General features: G+C 40.4%; 1 pseudogene; it reads left to right on the forward strand.

Annotated features, from left to right (window-relative positions):
• The first annotated feature begins 5,499 nt into the window (after positions 1-5,499).
• Positions 5,500-8,307, forward strand: LOC148116053 (vacuolar protein sorting-associated protein 33A pseudogene; annotated as a pseudogene).
• The last annotated feature ends 6,311 nt before the right edge of the window (positions 8,308-14,618 follow it).

A 14,618-nucleotide genomic window follows, 5' to 3' on the forward strand; every position in this document is an offset into this window, starting at 1 on the left:
GATGGTACTTCACCCCGAAACCACGGATGATCTCACCCAGCGGCTTCACATAAATGTTGAACAGAAGGTGCGAGAGGACCGACCCTTGTGGCACCCCACATACAAGGGGCCTCGGGGTCGACCTCTGCCCCCCTGTCAACACAGACTGCGACCGGTCAGAGAGAAAGGAGGAGAACCACCGTAGAACGGTGCCCCCCACCCCTAACTCCTCTAGCCGGTGCAGCATGATACCATGGTCGATGGTATCAAAAGCTGCTGAGAGGTCTAATAGGACCAGGACAGAGGAAGAACCCCTGTCCCGAGCCCTCCAGAGATCATCAACCAACGTGACCAATGCCGTTTCCGTGCTGTACCCAGGCCTGAAGCCCGACTGGAACGGATCCAGATACGACGATTCATCCAGGTACTATAATTTGTTTGATATTCTATAGTCCTTTTGTCAAACCTGAAGCAGACCTGACCGAGGGCATTTTTGAGGCTTTAAAGTTGCCACTTAAATGTGTGTGAAGAATTCATCAGAAAGTGGAAATGTGTTAAGTGAATAACTTTTTGGCATTCAACATGGCCCAGGGTAGGGAAAGCACAGGGACATTCTTAGCATCCCCTCTATGAAACCATATCATTCTGTTGGACCAGAAAGCAGCCCTTCCCTCTGGCATCCCCTGCCTTGTGGAAGAGCCTCCCTGGAGATCTAGATGGCCCCAACTACCTCAAGATTAGGTCTATTGCTGTTATTGGTGTTGATGTATCTTTAGTGATTGATTGATTAATCGATTGATTCCTGGCATGAACTGGTACCAAACTGCTTTGCACTCCTTCAACTGTTATTCCCCCCTCCCAAATTCCCACCATTGAAGCATACAGGTTTATTGCCCATCTGTCCCCCTCCCTCCCCCCATCCTTTGATTACAGGATTGCAGTGAAACAATTGCTTCATTGGAGAATGTGACTGATGACACACCTTGGGGGAAGGGGAAACAGGGTCAGAGCCGGGATGAAAATTAAGTGAGGTCAGAGTTGGCTTCACTTAGAATATGCTGCCTTGAAGCTCCTAATAAATAACTGGATTCCTTTTGAAGTTTGGCTTGAGGTCCATGATTTAATTAAGGCATCGGTGGGAACCCTGACACTAGGTCACAAAGTTCTTGTGTGTACTCAGCCACTCCGCTCTGACCCACGCCGAGGTTGATCATCCACTGTGCTACAGCCCCTTCTAGGTCCCTGGTGACACATCTGACCTTGGCACCTTCAGTGGTTATCTCCAGACGATACTCCTGCACGTAGGTCCAAACCTGGGCTAGGAAGAACCCCAGTTGCTGGCAATGTCAAATAAAGCTCTGAGGCCTGAGGTTCCTCAAAGTTCTAATTTATTAGAGATGTCATGTTGGCACATCTGGGAAAACCCGAATCTGAAAGCTTTCCACTCATTGTTCCCGCTAGCAACTGCCACAGCTTCCATGAGTGAAAGTTATCACCATGGGCTTCCCCTCCATTCCTCCTTTTGCCCAATGCCCAGAGACCACCTGGATCTCAGCAGATTGCCACAGCTTTCTGCCTCCCCTGTCCATTCAAAGAGATCCAGTCCTGGAGGAGGCCTCTTCAAAGCCTCCCCCCCAGCATTCAATCTCCTCCTAATTGCTCCCTTGAGGCAATATCGTGTGCATGGTCCCCACGGTACAGATGATGTCCTCTCTGGGTTGACCACAATATCAGATTCCACCTAATGTCAGACTTGGCCCAGTCTGATCCCTTAGGAAAGTAAAACCCTCAAGTCCATTTGTCTGCAATGAAAATAACTTTTATTTAAAAATTCAGGTTGCAGTAAAGTCAGGAGGAATCTGAAGTTCCCATGAAGCAATACAAAAACCAAACCCTTAGTTTCTCATCCTTCCCCCATGTCTAGTCGGTTTTTAGCCAATCGGATATCACTGAGATGTTTTGGGAAATGCTGAGATTTTTGGGCTGGTGAAATTCTACACTCAGGGTGAACGACCTTGAAGATGCCTGGCATGAACTGCTTTGCACTCCTTCAACTGATGAGCCTTGGTGGAGCAGCAGACTAAAGTGCTGTTAAGTAGCACTTAGCTGCCAGCTGCCTGCAATTACTACGAGTTCAAATCTCACCAGGTTCAAGATTGACTCAGCCTTCCCTCCTTCCGAGGTAGGTAAAATGAGGACCCAGATTGTGGGGGCAATAAACTGACTTTGTATGAAAAAAATCACCGCTTGGGGGGGTCGAAAGCCCTACTAAGCAGGTATATACAAAAGTATGAAGGCTATTGCTTAATGCATTGTAAGCCGCCCTGAGTCTCCGGAGAAGGGCAGCATATAAATTGAACTAATAAACAAACAAACAAACAAACAAACAAACAAACAAACAAACAAACAAACAAACAGTCAATCCTCCCTCCCAAATTCCCACCATCAAAGCATATAGGTTTATCACCCAACTACCCCCCTCCGAATCCCGATCCTTTGATGGGACGGTGCTTGTGAGGTGCCAAGCCAATGATGGAGGACCTCACAAAACCAATGGAATAGCTTGCCTCCAGAAGTTGTGGGTGCTCCAGCACTAGAGGCTCTAAAAAAGTTACTAGACAATCATTTGTCTCAAATGGTATAGGGCCTCCTGCTCAAGCAGGGGGCTGAACTAGAAGACCTCTAAGGTTCTTTCCAACTCTATTGTTCTATGTTCTGTGTCATACAGAGGGAAATGAAAGATATAAACCAACAACAAATTGCAATCAATAATTAATTGTCACGAGTCTAAGAAACAATTTCATTATCAATTCCCTACTTTTATCATTAGATGTTCCTTCATGTTTAGATCTGGTCTCATGATAATAATGTAGCACTTGGGGACGAAGATGCAGCCTAGCAGTCCAGCACTGGAGGCCAAGATGGAGAAGATCTGCACAGCCACCATGGACTTTCCTTTGGTGCTCAGGTAGGTGGGCAGGAAAGAGACCCAGACACTGCAGAAGACCAGCATGCTGAAGGTGATTAGCTTGGCTTCATTGAAGGCTCCAGGCAGGTTCCTGGCCACGAAAGCCATCGTGAAGCAAACGGCAGCTAGGAAACCCATGTAGCTGAGGACAACATAAAACATGGTATCAGAGCCTTCATTGCATTGAAGGATGATCTCTCCAGGCTGGGAGTGCATGTCGGAATCAGGGAATGGGGGAGAAACTATCAGCCATATGACACAGATGAAAATTTGAACACTAGAACAAGAAAGAATGATGGAGTTGGTCAAGCTCTTCCCCAACCATCTTCTCACCCTGTTTCCTGGTTTTGAGGCCAAGAAGGCCAGCACCACCGTGACTGTTTTGGACAACACAGAAGACACAGCTACTGAGAAGACAATGCTGAAAGCTGTTTGTCGGAGAAGACAGGTGGCTTTCCTTGGCTGGCCGATGAAGAGAAAGGAGGACAAAAAACAGAGCAGGAGGGAGATCAGGAGGATGAAGGAGAGGTCTCGGTTGTTGGCTTTGACAATGGGAGTTTCTAAATATTTAAGGAATATGATTAAAACAAGGCTTGTGGTTAGGAACAAGAGTAAAGCAAAGAACATAACGATTATACCCAGATGTTCTTCATAAGATAGGAAGGTTATTCTTTTTGGGATACACCGGACTCTGTTCTTAGTTGGATATTGTTCATCTACACATTTGGTGCATTTTTCAGTATCTGAGAAAACAAAGTAACATTTCTTTCATAATCTTTGAAATTTCAAGAAAACCTTTAGATGAGATTTGATACTGAGAGACAGGAAAGCATCATTAAATTGTACTGTATATACATACATTCATTCCAGCAAAAAATTCCCCAATATATACAGTACAACTATTAAAAAAAAAAAGAACAACAACAAAATAAAATTGTAAGAAGAAATATCTGGTGCCACAAACTGCCTTCTCTGAGCTAATCCACCAGATTCTTATCTCTCACTGATCTTATCATGAGTTCTTTGTTTTTATTGATTTATTATATTATTTAATTTTTTTTATCTTTTCTGAGATTATGGACATATGTTTACCTCAAGAATGTTTAAACTCAGTTAATGATGATTGACCCACCAACCATGATCTCAATAAACTGCTCTAAAAAGTTTGGACACAGGATAAAAGTTGTCTAACATGGTTGGATCCATGGAATTCCTCTTGAGAAGGGTTGCAACACTGCCTACTTCAGGGGAGATTGAACAGACCTTTTTAGTAAAAAATCATTAACTATCCTGAAATTGAGAGTATCTCCAGATTATGAGGGTCTCTACAAATCCCTTAAAATGTGATATTTTCCAATAGTCCTGGAGATCCCCTGACAACAGAGCCCTGTGTGCTGGTTGCATGGTAGGTAGCATCTTGATGGATTCCTCTCTTGCTTTCTTAGCATTTATTTCTCATTGTTTAAAATTTTAATTTGTGATTTAATCGTGTGCCACCCTATGTGTGAAATAGACAACCATATAAACTTGAAAAGAAAGAGATCTTAAGGAAGATTAATTAATGAAGGAATTCCAGAAGGGGAACTGAGTTTGTTATCTGCCAAGGCTTTTTACCCAATAAAAATGAGAAGATGAAGCGATATATTTCCGTCCTTTCTAGATTTGGCAACAATTTTAAAGAGAGAATGAATTCAACCTTGGTATCTATTTGTAGATTGGTCTTTTATTAGTTCTCCTTCTCCCCCTCCTTTCTCTTCCTTTTAATCCCAGCACTGTATGTTAGTATTTTTTTTCTTTTCAGAACCACAAATATATTCTTTTTTTTTGTTGGTGTTATAACAGTTTTTATCTCAATATTTAACAACACAAATTGGAAAGATAAGAAAAGGTGGGAAGGAAATATCCACTTGATGGATGAATTCAGAAGGTTTCCGTATGGTGCCACTGACCTTCCTGAGTGGAGATGGTCCCCTCTGGACAAGGAATGCAGTCATAGCAGCAAAATGGCTCTCCTTCTCGAGCCTTCTTCACAAATCCAGGCTGACATTTTTCAACACATTTGGACTGAGGCAGAGACTGAGAAGAGAAAGAAAAAATGACAAAGGAAAGATGCTACACTCACCATCTATGTAACATGGAGGTAGAAAGGAACATTACCCCAGTAGTCTCTGGGATTCAGATAGAAAAATATGAAATCTCTGATTACTTCCAATGCCAAAACCTAAGTAATATTTCCCTTGAAATTGTCCCTTATTACTTCTGATATCAGGATTTTTTTGCATCAAAGTCATGTTTTTGTACTTCGTTTTTCAGACCATTATCGTGGTGAGATGGGAGAGCAAATAAATTGAATCAATCAATGAATAAATTAGGTCACATCAGACCAGTCATTATTATTTCGTGTGAACTGAATGCCTTGGATCTCCTTCCTAAATTCTACTATCCTAGTGGAGTTAAAGAGAGACATGTATAACTATGGTCTCAGCTGATTAAAAACATTACAGACTCTAGGCCTGCAATTTTGGGAGTTTCCTGACTCCAAGCAGGTCAAGATGAAGCTTATTTCCCATTGGGACCAAGTGGAGTTCCATCCAGTCTTGATTCCATTTTATCAGATTGAGACCAAAGCTGAACTCAGGCCCCGGTCAACAGAATTGCCTTCAACTTTGATATTTGAAGACAAGAAATTAGTGTACCTGAAGCTATTAATATCAAAATCCTCAGTATATGAGGCCCTCTGTCACCGGTTTTATGGTGATAAAGAAGAGACATGAAATGGCAATGATTATTGTCCTAAATAATAATCATCCCAAATCTCATTTTGGATATAGCTGAATCATCTTACAACAGTATTCAGCATTATAGCATCAAAAGGATACCTTGGTCAATAGAAGAGAAGCCTCCCTATTTTCTAAGAAAATTATAAAAGTTTTATTCCACACATTCAATTCTCAGTGAAGGTTACCCCCCATTTTGACTAGGTTTAGCCCACTTGAAAAGGGTCCTAATTCTTTGGGAAAATGAAAAAAAAACACATCACTATTTTCCCCACCTGGTTGAGCAACTTTAGCTGTGACAAAGCATCTTGGTTGATTATTAGTCGCTGCCTTTCAAAACTCCCCAATTCCTTGTCGATGGGATCCCCCTTGGGGAGAACCACCCTACTCAAGATCTTCAGATCTGCTGCTACGTCTCCATTTTGATCCAAGTACACTTTCAGCAGGGAAAGATTGAACAATTCCTTCTTCTGTAGAAATGGATGGAACTAGAATGGAAACGTCCAGGAACTTTAAAAGCAGAAATCTTGTTTTGTTTTCTCTTTTTACATTTGAATCTTTCTTCTATGGTTGTTTAACTTGCAAATATTGTGAGTTGGCATGTGGCCACTATCTTCAAAACTCAAGAACAAAGGTTCAGTAATATTTCTCAATCATACAGTATATTGACAAAAAGTATAGTGAGAAGATATAATTGGCAAAAATTGTCAATTACAAGAAACATTTTAGGAAAGGTCATAAATCAATTGAAGAAAACCCCCAAATATCAAGAGCATTCATAAACTCTTTGGAAACAAGAGGGTGATTATCAGAAAGCAAGGATTTGTTAAGAAGAAAGTTGCAAGACTAAGACAGGAAAATGACCAGATGAACTAATTCTATTTTACTGCAAGACAATATTAACAGAATCTTGCAAGTATGAAAATACAAATCTTTCACCATCTCTTTTTACAGTCTAAACATTTGGGAGGACCTTCTCTGAATTTCTTTCTCTCCCTGTAACACAGATGCTGCTTCATCCTCCCCCACCATCTTATCTGATCCTTCCCTGCATCTCTTTCTCTGGTCCTCCAAACTAATTCCTACCTATCCCACTTCCTTAATGGATTGTGTGAATGCTGGTGGTAGAACTTGTTTTCAGCAAAGAATTAACAAAATGCTTCATGATGTGATGAATGGGGATCTAGTTAATTGATTGCTGGATGGCATGATAATTAAATGGATACAACTGTCTTAAAACTTGTATTCAAATAAATTTTAATCTTACTGATAAAATTGGAAATTATGAACAAGTGTATTTTTATTGATAAAAGAAATAGATAAATCATGATTTTGTGATGCAAAAATTATAATAATGCTTAGACAAAGTTATTTTGATCTCCTTAAAAAAAATTCCAGCTTCCAGAAAATTAAAATATGATTTTGTGATAGAGAACACCATCCTGCCCGTCTTCGATTCCCTTCTGCTGCTGGATCACAACGTGGATTTGGTCTCTCCTCTGGTTACCCAGCTGACTTATGAGGGCCTAATTGATGAAATATATGGAATTCAGAACACCTACATAAAACTTCCCCCTGAAAAATTTAACCCAAGAAGCAGGGGGAGGCTGTGAAGGAGCTCCCCACCGAGGCCCTGAAGCTGCAGCTGAACTCCGCGGAGAAGCTGTACACGGAGATCTGCAACAAGAACCTCAATGCTGTGGGCAGCATCTTGAGCAAGAAAGCCAAAATCATTTCAGCTGCTTTTGAGGAAAGGCACCACGCCAAAACCGTGGGGGAGATCAAGCAGTTTGTCTCACAGCTGCCACACATGCAGGCTGCCAGAAGCTCTTTGGTGAACCATACCTCCATCGCGGAGCTCATGAAAGACATCACCACCTCTGAAGCCTTCTTCGATAATTTAACCATGGAGCAAGAATTTATGTCCGGGATAGATACCGATAAGGTCAACAGCTACATAGAAGATTGCATTGCCCGAAAGTATCCTTTGATTAAGATACTGAGGCTCATTTGCCTGCAGTCGGTGTGCAACAGCAGCTTAAAGCAGAAGGTGCTGGATCATTACAAGAGAGAAATTCTCCAGACTTATGGCTACAAACACATCTTGACCTTGAATAGCCTAGAAAAGGCTGGACTTTTGAAGCCCTGGCTGGGCAGTCGGAACAACTACCCAACCATCTGGAAAACTTTGCATCTGTGTATGGACAACATCAAAGAGCAGAACCCAAATAATATCTCTTACGTCTACAGTGGTTATGTGCCTCTAAGCGTTCGCCTGGCACAGTTGCTTGTCCGGCCAGGTTGGCGAAGCATTGAAGAAATCTTAAAAATACTTCCTGGTCCAATTTTGAAGAGAGGCAGCAGCTGCCAACTGGGCTTCAGAAAAAGCACCAGCATGGAGAAAACCATGTCACTCTCGTCTTCTTTCTGGGAGGCGTGACCTATGCCAAAATCGCAGCCCTCTGGTTCCTCTCTCAGATGGAAGATGGAGGCACTGAATACGTTATCACCACCACCAAACTGATTAATGGAACAAGCTGGATCAAGTCCCTGATGGAGAAGCTGGAGCCCCCACCCTTTTAGGAAGGACAGACCGAGCAGGACTCAATCGAGATGGGATCGCGAGACTCAGGAGAAACGGATGCTTTTGGAAGAGAGGACTTGCCAATTGAAAAGGAAGATAGTTTCTCAGCTGCTTTCTAAAAAAAATATGGATCCAGAAGGAAAGCTCAGCCTGGCAATCTGCATGGTAAATGGTAAATTGCTTGTTACTAAGTGTATAAAGAGCGCTACACAGCGGCTGCGTGTAGCGCTAGCTTTAAATGTCGATGCCGGCTTGTGCCTTACTCCTGCCTGTGTTGCTGTGCTTAACCTGATTAAAGACGCTGCAAACTGCTTCATTTCCTTCTGGTTGTTGTTTGTTTCCAGGGCGGTTCAGTGGACAAGCCAAGATTTGGTTTGCTCCCTTGCGTCATTCACAATTGTCACTCCCTGACTTTTTCTTACGGTTTCTAAATCCCTTCTTCTTTAGTGTATATTCCACAATCTTTCAGGACGTTTTTTCCTAATATTTCCTCCTCCTTCCCATTCTGTAGTTAGCTTGGTTTCTTATTTCGGTCCACTGATATTCTTCATTTTTCTCTCCAGGCAGTTAATCATGTTGGTGGATTGTAAACTAGCCACTTTCCCTCTTGGGCTGATATTCTAAAGCTTGAAAGTCTGCAAATCTGTAACAGAATCTGCCCCTTAGGTTATACAGCTCTACCCCAATCCTATTTTCATGGAATTCGCTTCCTCGATTTGTTTCTAGCAGGTTTCAATCCTGGAAATACTGTTTTGCTGCCAATTTTGAAAAATCCTGCTCTCTTTTTTCCCCCATGAATACCTCCTGAAATGCTTACAAGCCCCCAATATTTATTTTTATTTTATTAATTAAATTAAAAATATTGAACCAAACTCATTTGCACTGAACATTATTGTGAATAGTGGGAGAAGAGGCTACTGTTTAATCAAACCTCATTCAGTTGCAAACAAACAAACATGTTTAAAAAAGTGCTGGAATAATACCTTTGAAGTCTGAGAAGATAAATGTTATAAAGACGCCAACGCAGGCATTTTTCAGCCAAATATGAATATATATATATATATATATATTCATCAGCTTTAAGCAAAAACAAAGAAGGCGAGGAAGAGATCAGAGGAACCTCTTTTAGCCTTGAGGAAAGACAAGGAAAAGAGCCATTTCAGTTTACAGGAGCTGAAAATCAGATGGAGTCTAGGAACATTTTTTTTTTGAATATAGAAAATGGTTGTAGAAGGGAAGATGCAATGCTCTTCCAATAAGTATCAGATGTTGTTCAGAAGCTTAAGATGTTAAACAAACAAGCTCTGAGAGCCCCAAAGACCCTAAAAAGGAATTTAGTTTGATGGATCCTTGATGGGACCCCATACCTTCCACGGTTGCAGCCTTGGAGCCCCCAGCCTCTCTTCTCCCTTCTCCCTTCTCCTCTGGGGTTTGGATGCAGCTTTTAAGGCATGGGCCAGAATCTTAATGACACTGTAAGTATAGCCGTCATTTGGGATCCACATCCTATTCTTTTCCTCTTGTGTCTCCAGTGGTACTTTCTGGGTGCATTTTCTCCGGCCTTTGATAGAAAATATGTGCTTTGAAATAGAACAGTGAAAATACTCAGCTTGAAATTCACGTTCCACAAACAAATATGTTTTATAGGCATCATCATTGTTCCAACTCTTTTTCCACTGAAGAGAAAAAGTCCAAATACTATGGACATACTTGAGAAGCATCTGCTTTTTCATTACATACACTCCAAGCGTTGTCATGATCCAGACTTTCCCTTCAATGGGTCCTGGCAAACGCCTGAGCATTAAATGGAAAGGAAGAATTCTGTCAAAAATGGAATCAAATCCTATGAAGTGAACAAAGACATTGACTTGTTTCCACTTAAAGATGGCATCCCTGAGGGCTACTGAATTTCCAGTCGCTGAGAATTGTTGTGATATAACAACACAAATTCTATTCTTGACAAGCATAGGAGTAAAAGTCCTCATGAAATTCTCTCCCTTCTCTGTGTCCGAAGCAAAGAGACCAATCAGGGTCCATCCAAAATGAAGGAGCAGTTGGACAATTCCTGGGTATTGGACTGTTTCTTTGGGGAGCATCGAATGGGAAAAGGGGAATTGACTTTTATCACTCAGATCATCTGAAGTAATTTTATTACTGATCTGAAAAAAGTAGATTTTTTTAAAAAAATAAGTAAAATGGAATAAGCATTAAGAATAAAAATAGTTTTTTTAAAATCATCCCCAAATCTACCACAATCAGACCACATAAGAGAAGCTCAATTGAACTAATTTCCTCCAAAAAAGCAGCATATTATATATAATTGTTGGATTCTGATTACACAGGAAATATATTGATTTAATATTAGGATCCCAATAGATCATTTCTCTAAAAGTTGTCAGAATTTGTTGCAGAAATTAAATCCAGAAAGCACACACAGGAGTCGTGGGTTTCAAAAATTTTTACTACCAGTTCTCTGGGTGTGGCTTGGTGGATGTGGCATGGCTTGGTGGGCATGGCTTAGTGGGCGTGGCAAGGGAAGGATACTGTAAAATCTGAATTCCCTCCCCACTCCAGGGGAAGGTTACTGCAAAATCCCCATTTCCTTCCAATCAGCTGGGACTCGGGAGGCAGAGAATACATGGGGCGGGGCCGGTCAGAGGTGGTATTTACCGCTTCTTTGAACTACTCAAAATTTCCACTACTGATTTTCCAGAACTGTTCAGAACCTGTTGAATACCATCTCTGACACACAGGTAAACTGATGCAGCAGGATTTATTAACTTCTTTATATACATAATAATACATGAAGTAAATTTACAATACCAACAGCAGATTTCTTCCAACTTTGTAGCAGTTACAAGTCAAACACAAGCAGGAGAGAACAGTTAGTTTCATTTCAGCAGAGCAGACTAGTTCAGACTGGTTTTAATTTCGTTTCTATGCACAGACTCAGAAGCTGCAGACTAAGACACGCCCTGGCTCCAGTCTGTCTCAGCTCCCATTGGCTGACTTTGTTACCATGTCTCTGCCAGTTCATGAATAATCTGACACTCCTTCCTTCATTACTGGAAAAGACATTAATCCAATTAACTTAATATTCTTTCCATGGTGCACTCCACCCAATGGCGTGGTCATTATGTACACCAAATTGTCCTCTGAAGAACAGTGAAGCAAGGGAATTAATTTACATTTAATGGCTTCCCTGACATTCCAATATTTAATGTCCACATGCTTGCTTCTACTCTTTACTCTGTCACCTGTTGCTTTTTTAATGCAGGCAGCATTATTTTTATATACCATTATAACTTCATTTACCTTTACATTTAAATCCTGTAACAGCTGCATATACCACGTTACTTCTGAACAGAGTTCAGACAAAGCAATAAATTCTGCCTGTTGCAGTAGAAATGGAAACAGTTGTTTGCTTCCTGGATTTCCATCCAATTAAAGCCCCTCCAAACAATACAACAATCCCAGAATTGGATTTCTGGTTTTTACATCGTTTGCATAATCACTACCTGTCAGGTGTGCCTCCGTTCAAAACTCAAGAAAGAAAAACCCCAACTCCATGTTTGTAGAGAAAGGTACAACATAGCATTTCAATTTTAATTCTTCAGAGACCTGTATTTGAAGATCCAAATTCACAGTTCCGTTCAAATACCTGAGAACCCTTTTTACACCCATCCAATGCAATTGCGTTGGTGCAGCATTACAGCGACTCAAAATGCTTACTCCACAAGCTATGTCTGGTCTGGACCACTGTGACAGATATAACAGGCTCCCTATTGCTGGCTGATATATCTCTTGATCACAGGCTTCACTTTCGTCCTCACCCAAACTGTTATGAAAATCCATGCTCATAGGTGTTGGAGTAGTATTACCATCTTTCATGTTATATCTCTCCAACAACTGTTCAATTTTTCTTTTTTGACTGCAAACATAACCACCTTTCTCAATTTTTTGTATCTCTACACCGAGATAATTTTGTATTTCTCCCAAATTCTTTAGTTCAAATTTCTTCTCCAACTTATTAGCAAATTCTTTTACCTGTGATACATCATTTGCAATGAAACAAAGATCATCCACAAATGCTAATAGTTGACGATCCCCATCTTGTAACTTTCCAGTGTATATGTAACCATTAGCCTTGCAACTCTTGAACCCAAGACCCTTCAATGCCTTATCTAAACATATATTCCAATTCCTGGCTGACTGCTTCAGCCCATAAATGGCCTTGTTCAATTTATACACTATGTTAGGCCTTTTACTTTCATACCCTGGTGCTTGACCTAATTCTGCATTGAGGAATGCAGTGGTTATGTCAAAATGCCAAGTTTTATGGCCATGTGCCGCTGCTAACATTAGTGCCAGCCTTATGCTTTCACTCTTTACAGTTGGCGTGAATACTTCATCTTACTGCACATTTTTCATCTGTGAAAAACCTTGTGCCACTAACCTTGCTTTATATTGGACCTCATTGTTGGGTAGGACTTTTTTCTTGTATCCTACAGCTTTGCTACCCTGTGGCCAAGCCATAGATGTGAACACGTTATGTTCACCCATGGATTTCGTTTCCTTGCCCATGGCTCCTTTCCACTTTACTTGTTCAATTTTAGATAATGTCAATACTTCCTTATAGTTTAAACTTAATTGTTTGATTAATTGTTTGATTAATTGTTGTCTGTAGCTTGTAGAAAGGGCTTTGAGCAGGGTCAACATTCTGAGTTCCATTTTAAGGGCAATCACTTTCTTCCATAATATTTCTTTGTTTACTCTGTCAAATGCTATAGAGGCAGGAAACCATTCTTTCCTCTGACTGATATTTTTTAGATGGTGTGATGTTTCAAGACAAAAGAATTGTCAATAGTGGACCACATCTGCTTAAGACTGCTGGTTCTTCTATAAGAAATGCACTTTTCATCTACCTACTCTCAACTCTATTCAAGGGAAAGTTAACATAGATTTTAGTTACATCTGTTAAATAAATGGGCCTGGAATTGCAGAGTCCATTTTCTTCTCTTTTTTATATATGGGAGCTAAAATTGCCATCTTGTAGAATTACATATTTATAATTCTTTTTTAAAATGGTTAATTCATCTCTGAGAATATCATTACATTGGCTAATATCATGGGAAAAATGTGAGTTTTCAATTGGTGTTATACCTTCCTATTGTATAGGAGACCCTTTGATTGAACACAGAGCCTCTCCTCACCTTCACAATCATGCAACAGAAGCCCTCAAAGCAATGAGGATGGTGTCATGAGGAAGTATTTCTGTTTTCAACATTGCTCCCTCCCCACTGTTATCCCAATCCCGAGTCATGCCACTTAAAATGCCATGGTGAAAAGCAGAGTTTGAATTCCATAGAGTTTAAATGGTTGGATCTATCATTCACTCAGACACACACCAACAACCCATTTGCTTTACCAGATAGAGAAACACAAACACAAACCTGGGCAACTTTGTAGGGGCTGACTAATGTTGACATCTGGATGGAGATGTCTCTGTCAGCTCCATCAACAATCACCAAAAGGTTGTCCTTCCTTCCACAGCTGTAGTTGGGAACATTGGCTTCTCCAGTAGACAGCATGTCCAGCAAGGCATCTGAAGTGCCGAGGGTGTTATCATAGTTGTCATAGAAGTTGTAGCCAAGGGTGTGATTGTGCAGGTGTCGGAGATTTTCGTTAACCACTTCAATATTGAAAACCGTGCATAATATCCTTTTCTTGTCATTAGGTAAACTAGTGTAAAATGATGTTAATATTAGGATCATCAATAATTAGCAAAAATTAAACACTCTTTTTCTATATAATCCCCTTTTCCTCCACAAGCTAACTGAGACTTAAGTCAATTTCGATCCAAATCAGAGACAAATGATAGTCACCCATCACTTTTTTTGATATTGTGAATGTTCAGAAGACAGGATGGAAATAGTTCTCCAAAAGGACTAAAATTAAGAATATAGTATTATTTGTAGCAGAACTAATTTTCATCAGCCCAGTAACCAAGTTGCAGAATATTTCAGTCATTAAGACAAAAACAGAATACATGGAAGAGGATTTTTAAGAAGTGATTCAGAAAAGCTGTTCTAAAACATGTCATCCTCTATTCCTAAAAAATAAGGGATTAAGTATCAATCTACAGTTATAAAAATATAGAAATGACATGGCCAGAGGGAAGCACAAAAATCACTACTTTCAAGAAAACTTTGTATTCAAATCATGAACTGAGGATTGAAGAGGAAAATAATGTGGATTTCTTTCAGTTTTTATTTTCCTCATAATTTGGATTTGAGCCTCTCCTAGAAAA

Source organism: Pantherophis guttatus, chromosome 2 (assembly GCF_059756535.1).
Source record: "Pantherophis guttatus breed Tessera chromosome 2, ASM5975653v1, whole genome shotgun sequence".
In the NCBI taxonomy this organism is placed as follows: domain Eukaryota; kingdom Metazoa; phylum Chordata; class Lepidosauria; order Squamata; family Colubridae; genus Pantherophis; species Pantherophis guttatus.